At 39.5% G+C, this 13,406-nt stretch overlaps 1 protein-coding gene across 2 annotated transcripts in view; it reads right to left on the bottom strand.

Annotated features, from left to right (window-relative positions):
• LOC146768291 (uncharacterized) overlaps positions 1-13,406 on the bottom strand; it is a 180,917-nt gene that overhangs the window by 57,294 nt on the left and 110,217 nt on the right. The gene's annotated exons all lie outside the window — the stretch shown is intronic.

Raw genomic sequence — 13,406 nt, 5'->3', positions numbered from 1 at the left:
GGATCCCCCTGCTGGAACCAGGATACACCTCCCTCCTCCAAGGTGGAAAAAGCTTTGACTGTGCTTATTTGGTTTTGTCTTACTCATTCCCTTTTATTTCACACAAACTTTGGCAGAGGAGGCTTGGGTGTGAGGCATGTATTTATAGTGTAGCTTTTATGTAATTCTAGTGTTGATTTTATGAATTTCTTTGTATCTTTGCCTTTGGGATACATTGAAAAGAAATGCAGCATTCAGCATCACAGATGTTTTCTGCTTTACTTTTTCTTTCTCATTGCTCCAAGGAAGTCCACAGGCTTTGAGGGAAATGCATTTCATATGTCAGAAGGATTGATAGAATGTGAACTCAATTTCATCAGCTCCATTTTGTTGTGAGCTGATACTGTGCTTGTAGCAAGAAGTCTCTCTGTACAGGCTGAGTTTTCATCAAATCTTGTGAATGATTTTTTGTTGGTATTCTCATCCCAGACAAACCATACTGCAATCTATCACAATGCTTAGCGTACTTGCCAGGCTGCTTCACAGTTTTGCCATGCTTAGAGGTGCTGATGAAAACATATTTTCTATCTGTTTGCTATTATAGCAATTGCACTTATTAAGCTACACCTTTTTCACGGTTAACATGGAAGAAGGCAAAGAAAAAAAATCCTCCCTTCAATCACTGACACCTCAGCTGTTTTGACTGCAGCAGTTGACTCCAACAGATTTTGCATTCAAAAATGTGAGTGAAAGTTGTGTTTGGCAGAAAAGGGCACAGCCTTTTTGAGACATGGGAGATCCATTCCCTTTTAGCCACAATTTCACAAGCCGTAGATGCTCCCATTTTCAAACATGCTTGTTACAGCTAGCTCAGATCCCAAGTTCTCTGGTGTATATAATTCCTGAGAAAGCAGTTCTTCTGGCAGATTAAGGGAACAGTTTGCTTTTGCCTGAGGCCATTAACATTTTAATAAAATGGTCATCAAATGTGATAACAATTTATCTTTAGGGAACTTTATCTATTATTAACCTTATTAAGTAACAAGTTTGTTTTTGCTGACATGTAGATTTTCCAGTCTTCACCAAGACTGATTCTGGTGGGGTTTTTTATTTTCATGTTCCATTATGTTGTGTTCTGTTGCTAAAAGTATGTTTTGTGAGTCTGTTTGGTTTGCTTTTTCACTGATTTTTCAATGCTTTCCATCTCATCTGAGTTAGAAGAAACTTATGATCTCATTAGAAGTGGCTACAAGCAGTCTTTTATTCATCTGTCAGTCGTTTCTATACAGGTAAAATTCCAGTTCTTCACATCCTGACTTCTCAGGCACTGGATTATCCAAAAATTATTTATGTCCCTTAAAATCAAATTCAGAGAACTAAAATTTGTCTAGCAGAAGCTATAATTATCCAAGGTTTCAGATGTCTGCCAAGATTACCAGGGTTACCATTATTCAGTGTAATTAATGCTTTCACCGAATTAGAAGACTGTACAAACATTGTGGCCTCATGCTACTAGACAATGAGCACTTTCTATGAGATGATAAATGTCTTTGCCTTCCATAGATTCATCAGTATCTTGCAGGTTCAAGATCCATGTTAGTCACATATAGGAAAGGTTGAACCAGTTAAGAAAAAAACAGCTTTCAGTCCCAAGTCTATAAAGTGCCCACTGAATAGAAACCACAGTCTATTATTAGAAGGAAACACAATCGTTATTTTTTAATATTTTTAATAAAAATGGGATGCTCTGGAAATTTTACAAGAAAGAAAAGTGCAAACATATGTTGTGAGCTGAAAATTACTTGCTAAACTTCTAGGTGTTTATCTGCATACCATTTGCATTATTTCTATCTTAATTGACAACTACTCTTTCTAAATGCAGCAAATAGGGAAAAATAGAGTGGAACTGTGCAGGGATTGTTGTCAGTGAGTGTACTCCCTTCAAATTAATTTACAGGTGAATGCACTGCAATATCTGCTGTATGCCAGACTTAGTTCTCCTAGGTGGAAGTCCACACTCTCCAGAATAGGTCTCTCTGCTCAGTCATGAAGGCTGCAGTGTAAACTGATCTGACCCTCTGCTACAACTGAAAAAGAAGGTAAAAATCACCAGTTTCTGAATAAAATCCACTCTCCTACACCATCTTAACTTTTTGTAACCTGTCTAATAATAGTCCATGAATCAACAACAGTGGAATGAACAAAAACAGCAAACAGGTTCCTCCATAGATTATAAATAGAGATGAGTTTGAAAAGATTTATGGAGGATTTTGGGCTTAAAAATTCACAGTAATAATGATTTGTTATTAAAAAGTCATAAACTGTGACAAATACACAGGAAGCTCATTCAAACACATTCCTTTCAAATCACTCTGCATGAATCACTGACTTTGCAGAAGATGGCCTCTTGAGTCAGTAATAAAAGGCTGAAGACTGGGATGGCATTCCTAAATCTACCACAAAATATGTTTCTGGCATTAGTTAAAAATTGCTCTGTGGGCTTCCTCATCAATCAGTGTTGGGTGAACCAAGCCTCTGCCAACAATTTTATAAGAATATTAGTTCATTTGTATCATTAAATCCTGATCTAAAAAAAGAACTCTGAATGAAAAGCATTTATAACAGTCCTAAAATTCCAAATTAAAAGCTAAAGTCTTTTCCTCTGAAAAGATTCCTGAAATTGTTTAAGTCTAAACATATGCCTGTTCCCTCTCAATCTCAGGAGACAAGTCATGGGTCAGATCCATGTCAGCCATGAGTGATGAAGGAAGTCTATGAGCAAGCTCCATGGCCTATCAAAACTGCCTATTTCAGTTCTATCATAAAATTACCAAAAATGAAGAGTCTTCAGGGTCCTCTGTAAGAGGACAATTTAGCAGGCAGTCCTTCTCTTGGCAGCACTGTTCCCTAGGAAAGTCCTCAAATGGAAGCTGTTGAGACTTGAGTGCTTGGCCTGCCTCGGGAGAGCAATGAGCGGAAGACCCCCCTGCCAACACTCTTCCAGACACAACTGCTAATTGATATTATTTGCTCTTTAAAATTCAGTACCAGTGAAGCTGCCCTCACCACTGTGAGCAGGCAAAACAACCTACATCTACTTGATTTCCTGCTTTATTGCCCATTGAAAAGAAAGGCTGTTTGCCCTGGTGCCGTATAAGTGGCTGTGAGAGAGCAACCATCCATTTCCATGCAGTGTACAAGTCTGATTGTGTTTGGCTAATTATCTCATTAACCTATACCTCAAGATCCGATTAGTGGTAGTGGTGGGTGACTGAATAAAAAGCAGCAGCAGCAGGCCTGGAGTGTGGGATCTTTGCACACATTCTTTGGGGTGTTTATATCTGCCTGAGCCAAATCACCATTAAGAGAACCAGTAAAATTTAGATTTTTATTATGATCATGAACAAATAGCACCTTTCCCTCTTTCTCTCTCTCTTCCTTGCCCCAAAGACATCCCACACAGCTTTTTTTTAAATTAAAATGTTACTAGTGTTGAATCACTGAAATAGAAAAGGCTTGAGTTCAAATGCAGTCACACTTCGTATGCAGACATGACCTGAATGGCTTTGTAGCAGAGCCCATTTGTCAGTAACATTTGTCAGAATAATGTTGATGCCACTTGAACAGTAGATGTTGATCCCATCACTCACACAGAGTTACAAGGTAACAGGTAACAAGTTACAGGTAAGAAGAATCTTCCCAAAGAGGGCAGAATTGAAAAAACAACCCACCTCAACAGATTCCAAATGCATCTTTAATTTTACATTATTACCTGTCTCCATGAGGATTTGGACAAGAGCATTTTTTAAAATGTCACTGAGTATTGACTTGGTGGTCAAGATGTAACTGCAATAAGGGCACTGCCTCAGCAGTTTCAGCCCCTCTTTTTGGCAGTCTGAACACCAAGTCCTAAATCAGCCTCAGACCTGAGCCTTACACTGAACCTCAGGTGCCTGCTAGCACCACTGCCTCCAAGTTCTCTTCCCAAAAAACTACAGGGTCAAAGTACAAGAGAACTCTGCCCAAAAACTGATGTGGAGTGATGTGTGGGAAGTGAAAGCCTCCTGAAGGCTGCAATTTCCTTCAATTATTTTGTTGCTATTATATGCTCAATTTCTGCCAGAAGCTTGTAGCTAGCAGCATGAGAAGGGGGAAAGACAATACTTTTAAAGATTTTTTTTCCTGAATTATGCACCACTGAAGAACGTTGTGACAATTTATTTTGAAGAGTGTGTTCAATAATATTAAAAGGACGTTCCAACACATGATCACAGATAATTACAGGATTTTGAAATTACCTGGTCTTTATTTTCACACCAAGTTCTAGAAGACTGTGAAAGAGAATACAGGTGCAAAATGCATGCACTAAAAATTCCAGTGATATAAAAGATTCATAAACCTAACCAGGGCTCAAACCTAACCCGTACAAAAGGTTGACATGAGAAGACAAAGGGACTGTGAATAAAATCAGTGGTAAGGACCAATTATTTTGAATAACAATATAAATTATATAGACTTAAAAGAAGAAAAAAGAACTTATACTAATTAGAATCTATAAACTGTTTAAGGAGGAAAAGGTTCATGAGCAACCAGTATTACCTATAGAAACTTTTAAACCAGAAAAGAACAGGGCTAGTGGGAAAATATACTTGAGATGAGCTTGAAGAAAGGGTTTATGATCTTTCAGAAACTATCTTCAATGCCTGACTAAAGAATATTTTGAGATAAGGAATCCTGTTTCTCCAGATAACATTCTCCATTGAAGAATATTTATGTGATCTATTCAGTCAGAGACAGAGATTATCACTACCAAAAAACTTCACAAATGATTCTGGGAATTATAGCCTGGGTATTCAAAATTTGGTGGAGTTTTTCTTATTTGGCAGTCAGCCTACAGAGATCAAATCATTCACTTTGCCCTATTCTTAACAGCAGAGAATGAAATCCAGACAAAAAGCAGGCTTCTCCATGAGACAGTTTTTCTGCTTGGGAAAAATGGGAAATATCTTATTTTTTGCCTAAATAGGGATCAGCAAGGACCTTGAAATCTACATGCCAGCAAAGCAGCTCTTTTAATTAGACTTCTCTTCTGACTATCCTTCTGCATTAGTTTTTGGAAAACTTAGCAGACAGTGTTTTTCATTACTTGTACTCTCCCCATCTGTCCTTGGGAATAGGATATCTGTGCAAGAAAATAATTTGCAAGGCTGAAGCCAGATAGGAGCCTGCTTGGAGATCATTATATTGGCAATTTTGGACAAAGGAGAGGTCCAAGTCCCTTCTGTAGGGTGAGAGTTATCTGCTGGTTGCTCAGTGACAGCTTGATTGACTGATTTTATTTCTCTTCTGGTAATGTTTGTTGTAAGTTCTGGGCAGTGTTTCTAATATCACATGGTCACAGGTTGGTGATTTTTTCACCCTTGAGTTTCATTTCTTGTGCCTAGAGGCCACAATCTGGGCATGTGTTAAATTACAAAACAGCTGAGAAACAGGACTTGCAAATGAAACCTCCCCTCTTCTGCTTTGTGTATGGACGCTTTTGTTGGATGCACACGGTGTGGGGTTTTTTATTATGGGCAGCAGCGATTACAGCAACTGCATAGTCCGCCTTTCCTGCCTGCCAGGGGCTTCCTGCAAACACAGGTGTGGCATTTCCCTCTCACCCTCACTTACTGTCCCTTGCTCATCACTGCTCAAGTTGTCAGTGATAACCCTGAATTTTTCAGAGTCTACCATAGGAAGGACACCACCTCTGTCTATACATCTGCCACCTTCAGCCCCCCGCCTTTGAGACAAGTGAAGCTGAGTAGCTCTCGCTGTCAGTCCCTGGAGCTATCAGGCTCAGGGACAGTGCTTCCTTAGGCAAGGACTTTTGTCTGGAAACCCTCCCTTCAGAGGAGTTTATATGGTTTAGACTTCCATGATTCTGCAGGGATTTCAGTTGTTTGGTTTTTTTATTTTATCAGAATGTAAAGCAAACAAAAGGGGGACATTTTTAACTGTGGTCATTGCAAGTGATGAGATTTTGCACTTCATTATTTTTATGTGAAATGTTCATATTCAACTAACTGCTCTGTCAACAGACACTCCAAGTCTTTGAATAAGAATGCAGCAATATATCCAGGTTCAAGAGTGCTTGTCTGTTTTTATTTAGAAGCCAAATGTTGTTACATTGCACAGTGAACCAGGGCATGTCCCATCATACTGTATGACATCATTTGACCTAACCTCATAGAAGTTGAGTGGCATTATCCATGAGCCAGCACAAAAGAATTATATGGAATATTCTGGACAGTTCAAGAGTCACTGGTCCCTTAAGTATTAAAATAAGTATATGACAGACAATAGGCTAGCGATTTTGCCAAATCCTACTCACCTATTACTTTAAAACCAACTCTATAGTTTGCCACATCATTCTTCCTTTATCACAGGTGAAAGAAAACCTGATATAATTTGTAACACACAAGCTATTCCTAGGCAGGGGAAAGGGAAAATATTTTTGTTAATGAAATTATTTCTGACACTACCTTGAAATTTTCTGATCTGTGCAATCCAGAAGTGGGAATGGTCTTTGGTAACACCTAATTGACAGTTTTCCTAAACTGCAGTTCAAGCTTTATTGTTATGCATTTTCTATGGGAACCAACGCAAGTCTTTAATTTTATTTTTTTTAATTTACTATTTCTTTCTGGCGCCAGACATACAATAGCACTTCCATGAAACAGCTCATATGACAGTTATGGAAACAATGAAAGAGCCCAGAAATATCACCTACAATGGGGTCAGCCCTGCTTACTCTGGAAAGATTGAGCTCAGCTAAGTGAAGATCGATCTCTGTTGTGAAGCAGCAAATTCTTGCGGGACATCAGCATCAGTGCCCAGGTGCTGACAGTCCTCACCACGTGTGCTTCCATATCTAGGTTCCCTCTGTTCTTTGCTAGACTCATGGAAAGTGATGCAGAAGCAAGCTTAGGGGCATACAGAAAGACACACACCTTCCTAGGACAGAAACTCTCCCCTAGAAAATGTCTTGAAACGTTTAGGAATGGACAATAGACATGCTGTTATAGCAGGATTTGATACTGAACCACATAAGCAGACACCAGTACAGCAGCTTCAGAGAATTTTCCAGTGAGCAGTGTAGGCAACAGATCTGTTGGATATCTTCATATTTTCATCTATTTGGACTTGGGCCATTTGGTTCAGGTAGCCTTGTTAAAAAGGGATTTGCAGGTCTTTGTGGTGTTACAGCCCTGCCAAGCTGGAAGCTATAGACAAGGTCAGTGTCTAGGACTCTCTTGTATTAAATGAGCAAGTAAGCTTATATGCATTGCAGATTCCCTGCCCATGAGATCTCTTGTCTGAAGCAATCTGCTGAAAGGTGATAGGGTTGAAGTGTAGGCTAGACAACATGCATATGGCAGAGGGTTTGTAATATTCTAAATAGCATCCTCTGTGTTTTCCTGGGTCAACATACAAAGAGTCTTGGTAAATCAATAGTTTAATCCAAGTGTGACAAGACAATTTATCAAATCTCTTAAAAAATTACTTCTCTGTGAGACAAAGCAGCATTGCTGGCAGAAGCTGTTTTACCCCACATGGCATAACGCAGTTATAGCCAGTGAGAGGTGCCTACAACCTAGCATTTCTGTGCTGAGAGGAAGACGAGCTGGGCCACCCTACTGTTTGTGCCTGGGAAACACTATAAAGCACACAGTGACATCTTGCATTATAATATTATAACACAGAAAGGGTAGAAACAATGGCTGTGTGTTCAGCCCTAATTACGTGGGGGAATTTGTTTTGCTTTCAGTTGAAGAACAGGAGCAATTGCTCCCTGGGCATTATAAAGACACAATTCACAGATCTGAAAGACTTCATCTCTTTCAAAGGCATAGTAGGGATGCTGCTGCAAGAAAAGGGAAGGCTATCACTGTGTTACTGTGACACCTACATCAGGGAATAAAAGAATGGGGCACTTGCATTTTGCCATTTGATAACTTTGTGTGAACCAAGAGCAGCATTCACAAAGCCTGGGTTCCTCCAGTTCAGTCCTGAGCTCTGTATTCAGACATTAAATTCCCTCAGCTTCTGAAATCAAAGGGAACAATAGGTACATGCACAAATTAGCAAATGTGTGTGATCACAAGAGTAAGGCCTGCAGGTTTGAAAGATCCAGGCTGAGACTTTGCAGGCATACATCTCCACATATCAAATAGAGGTGCCCTTCTAAATTCCCAGATTCAAAAATGTGCTCAGAGCCCCCATCAGGATACATATATTAAACGTAAAAGTTCTTTGACCGAAGGTCTGAATAAAGCAAACTAAATTAAAGCCAACGGAAAAGAACAGTAGGGGGAAAAGCCCCTATCCCTTTCAAAAATATGTGTAGTCAGATAGAAGCCAAAGCTTTTATTCTGAAAAAAGCCTATGTATTATTTTAAAAGAATTCTTGAAAACAGTTTTGTGTGTATCAAAAAGGGTTATACCTTGTCCGCATATAGAATATTCTTACTATAAAATAGCTGTTATAAACATGGAACACCGAGAAATTTTTTTTGTAAGACCATTAGAGCCTAACAGCTACTTTAAACCCACGTATAATTGCTCACAGGATAAGAGCCTCTATTCATATTACTCAAATACCTTGCCTCAGCTGGAGACAGTTGAAAAGAGTACAGTGTGCCACAAAACTGAGTGAGTGAGCTCTAACCTTTCCTCACTAAAGCAAAGCAAAAGATACCAGGCTCGTTTTACTCTGTGGATAATGAACACAGTTCAATCTCTCATTCAGTTAGCTTCCTCATACTCCAGGCTATGTGTCATTGTGCAAAAGCTGGTTTTTAGTATTTTTAGTGGGTTTTTTTCACTTCTTCCCTCTGAGAAAATTATGGGTGAGAAGGTAGGAATTCCTTCTACGAGAATGCTATGTTCTTGGCTCCTCCTGGTTCAGCATTTTAGCAGCAAAAAGCTATAGATACTTCAGCATCCTTTACTGGGATCAGCTGGTGTCAATACACTTTCTCTGAACATACTTCACTTAGATATCTGTGTCTGTGCTGTGGCACAGATATGACCCACCACATTCCCCAGGAGTGGTCACTGACCACTGTGAGGGTATCACAGTTCTTTCCCTGGTTATGCCCCGAATTTCCTTCCAAAGGAAAGCAGGGGAAGTGAATGGAGGCTGAGCAGCACAGTGCCCCAGAGCACCCCTGCAGACATTGCAGACAGAGCACATGCAGCTGAAGGAGAGATGTGGTTCCTCTTTACCACAGTTACTAGTTTTCCAGCTGGTTCAAACCTAACAACACAGTGCGTAAAAGTTCATAATGATGAGTCAGTATAGAGTGATTAGGTAAAAAAAAATCCAGGATGCAAAAAGAAAATACTATTAATTTTTTTACTGAAACTGAAAGACCCTGAGTAGCCAATTGTGATCAGTGTGATTCTGTACAGCTCAGGGAATGTCAGCAGAGTATTAATCTTGAAAAGGTTGATAAGGACTTCTTGATGCATGTTAAGTTTTTCCTCTTCCTTTTAGCTCACAGATGTGTGCTAAATGTGCAAGGAAGTAACCTCCTATGTATTTCAGAATCAAATTCTAGTTGAAAGTAAATTTATTTTCCCTGTTGTTTCCTAAACAGCACAATTCAGCTTGGAGCAGAGATCAGCTGATGATCACTTTCATGCTTTTACATATTTCCTCCTGAAAAATAATTTACTATTCCTGGATATTCACACAGCACTGTAGAATAACATGCAGGAATTTTACTTTTCTGAAATCAAGAGGACAAGTACAATCACTACTTTATTTTGTATTTATTATGTTACACATCTACCACATAGAAAAAAAGCCATCATTCCCCAACATCCTCCCCTCAGAGGTATTTCCATTGGGAAAAAGCTATATAGGCAATTTCTGATTGTTTTTCAGTGAACCTAAATATTTAAGTTTGGCTATACTGCATTTAGCATTCATTATCCTTGGTTAAATGAAGAAAGAACCCAAACTGAAAGCACCAAGAAATGAAAATACTTACTTTTTGTAATTCCTGGTGCATTCAAATATCATGGAACCAGTGTTCAAATATTCAGGTATCAGATTCTCATCCCAGTGGTGAAAATGGAAACAAAAAAATAGGCATGAGAAAACCAGAAAAAATAAATGGAAAGATGGTGTGAGCAGATAAAAGGTAGATGAGGAGAGAAGGAAAAATTGTGACAACAAGGGAGCATCCTGTGAAATGACATGTGGAATTTTACATGCTGGCCTCAGAGATAAGCAAGTCCTGAGATGGTTCCTGGAGTACAATTCTTTTCCACCTCCCTGCTACCATAGTCACCTGATAACACCGTAAGCAGAGTCAATACCTGTCATTGTTATTTAGCCGTTTTCCAACTCCGTATGCAGCTGCCTCAAAGAACAAAGCCTCTTGAAGGACAACACTGCAGAAGGGTAGATAGGACTTTTTGAGGACCTAATTTTTGGCAATAGCTTTTACCTCCTGAGTAAGGTTTCCTAGGAAGCCGAAAAGTTTTACACACAGCTGCTAATGCTACTGAATAGCTAATGGAAACAGCCCTAGTCACCTAAAGAGATCTTACAGTTGACTAGGAGATTGTGGGAGAGGAAACCACCAAGGTAAACCATTCTGTTATTTCACCCTGAGCAACCTGATCTAGTGGGGGGCATCCCATGGCAGGGGGATTGGATCTTTAAGGTCCTTTCCAACCCACACCATAACATGATGTTTCTATGATGACTCCTAAGATAAAGGGCTAAGATAAAGGGCACTTTCAAAGTGGTAGAACAAGTGTAATGCCCTGTCAGTAATGACACTTTCAAGACCATGTGAAATAGCAGAGAGTAGAATGGGAGACTGAACAAATACTGATCGGTTTCCCTCTAATAACTATGGAGCAGTAGCTCTTATTTTTTGAAGAATAAAATAATTTCTGGAAATATTTTTCCCTCATAAGGTTGCAGTAACCATAAGTAGAAATTCAGTGATTTTTCCACTTAGTTTGTTAAGCAGGACAATTTTTTTTCCTTTCCCTGAGTCCTAAATAGGATGCGTAGTTTCAGCTCCCATGTCTTCCAGCTCTAGAAGCAGTTACTCTAATCACAGGGTGTGCTAGAAGCCAAGGTCATCAGCAGAGAAAGCCTGTGTCTTTGCACTCCCTCACGTGTGTCCCTCCAGCTCCTGCAGCTTCCTTTCCTGCCAGCAGCTGCTTCTGCCCTTCATGCTGCTTTTAAAAGCTGTAAGGAATGGGAAAGTAAGGGTAATACGAGTGAACAGCAGCAGCACAATCTTGCAAATGAGCCATCACATGCTCAGCTATCATGTTCTATGTAGCTCCATGTTGGATATACATCTAAAAAATATACTGGCAAAAATCTAAAATTTTTGAACTCCTACACCTAGGAACTCCTACACCTATTTCAAATTCGTTTGAAATGAGCAAAAGTTACTGGAGGGATGCAGAGACAGGTAAACAGATGGAACATGATCCTATGCATTCTGTATATGTATGTACAATTCCAGTGTTATTGTGGAACTGATGATAGGTGCTGTCTTGGCTTAGCAAGTTCAACTGGGCAGCCCCAAGTACAGCTTTCCACATACTTCAGTGTGACAGCTTGGTTGATGCCAAGCTGTGAACCTGTGCAGTTCTTGTCTTTCCAGCTCACCCTAGAAAAAAGAGCACAAGACATGACAGGATTTTCTTCAGGAGGCTGCAGCTTCTCCAGCCTCCAAATTAACCTCATTCCAGACTCTCCAAATGGATTGAGGGCAATCTGAAGTGGTGCTGACCTGAAATTTGCAGTTTCTGCCAGTAATGATTTGCCCCACTGTGCTAGTCACAGTTCATGCTTCACCTCTGAAGAGGAGGAGGGGTTAGAGACCAGGCTGCTGAATAAGATAGTATCTAACCCTGGACTTTCTTCAGCACAAACAGGATCTCTACAGAATTGGATTTCCAGGATCTCTACAAAAATTCCTCAAGTCTTTCAGATAAGTTCTCCTCTAAAGATAGTTTTGCTTAGGCTGTGCAATACATAACACACACATAAGAGTGAGTGGTGTGAAAAGACCCTCTCCATGAGAGTTAAAGCTGCACTGCAAGTTCCTTAAAGTTATGGCCTAACATCCTGAAGAGTATCAAGATGGTAGCTTGGTAACATTTAGGAAAAAACAGGACCTATACCTTTCATTGTGCAGCATTTCCAGCTTAAACCAAACTGCCTTAGTGGCACATTGCCTCCCAAGAACCCGTCCCTCCAGGGATGCCCTTCCTAGCACTGGGGGAATTTCCACTCAAACAGGAAACTAATCCCTTGTAGGAAAAGTGGGAGCATAATGCTCCTCATCTTCAGCTTCACCACACCACAGTCAGAAATCCTGTTTTTCTAGCAACTAAGTGTGGTTTGGTTCTATCTAATTTATCTCTCAGTTTGTTTCATGTTTTTTTTATGATAGAAAAATTTCCCCAAAAGCACTTTTCAGAGAAAATTATTTTGGATTTTTAATTTCAAAAAATGATCAATTTTCCCCACTTTTTTTTTTGTCCTCAATTTGCAACAATCATTAACACTAATACCAGAATTTTTTTTTTGTGGGTTATAAATTCCTATTTTTTTCCTGCAACTTTAACTACCTGTAACATTTTCTTTCAATCTTCCCATCTAATTGCCTTCCTGTAATTAAATATAAATTTTTTCCCATGTGAATTATCACTAGGACCTAATCCCAGATCCCCAAATCCCATAGTAAAGATCCATTCTGTACAAGCTGACACAACAGTAGTCAACGCACTGAGCACAGACTCATCTTTTCCACAAAGGCATTTAGAATCTTTGCTAAAACTGTCTCACTAGCAATTTCAGCTAATAAGAAAATGAAGTTAGCACAAAGCTCCTGAAAATAAATTCTGCAGAAGACATCCTTCTGCTTTAATAGAGATTGAATGGAGTCCATTTCTCTTTCCCTGTGTCCCAAACAGCACATCAAAATAACTTTTAGCAAGTGAGCTACATTTCACAACACCCTTGCATCAGAGGTGGACTTGGCAGCATAAATGCACTAGAGAGAAGAAAGTTGGTTGTTTGGGGTTTGAGTTTTTTTGGGTTTTTTGGGGTTTTTTCTGTGCAGCCTGTTTTCTCCTAGTACTTTAGGATTACCTAAAATTACTCCATTATTTCTCTTGAGTCTCTAGTGGCTGTTAACCCTCTATGTTGCCTAAGTGCCACCACAAGAGACCTTTTCCCCTGCCCCTTGAATTCAGTTTGCAGAAGTGCTGGGAAGCAGTGCTGTTAATTCCTGGCATATCCCAGCTAAATTTGACTCAAACACCATGAAATCACAGGTGTGAAGAGAGGAAGAGAGGTGCTTTTAAAAACAGGCATTCCAAGTTCTCTAACC

Source organism: Lonchura striata, chromosome 2, assembly GCF_050655825.1.
Source record: "Lonchura striata isolate lonStrDom1 chromosome 2, ASM5065582v1, whole genome shotgun sequence".
Lineage (NCBI taxonomy): Eukaryota > Metazoa > Chordata > Aves > Passeriformes > Estrildidae > Lonchura > Lonchura striata.
This window is presented reverse-complemented; position numbering and strand designations above follow the sequence as displayed.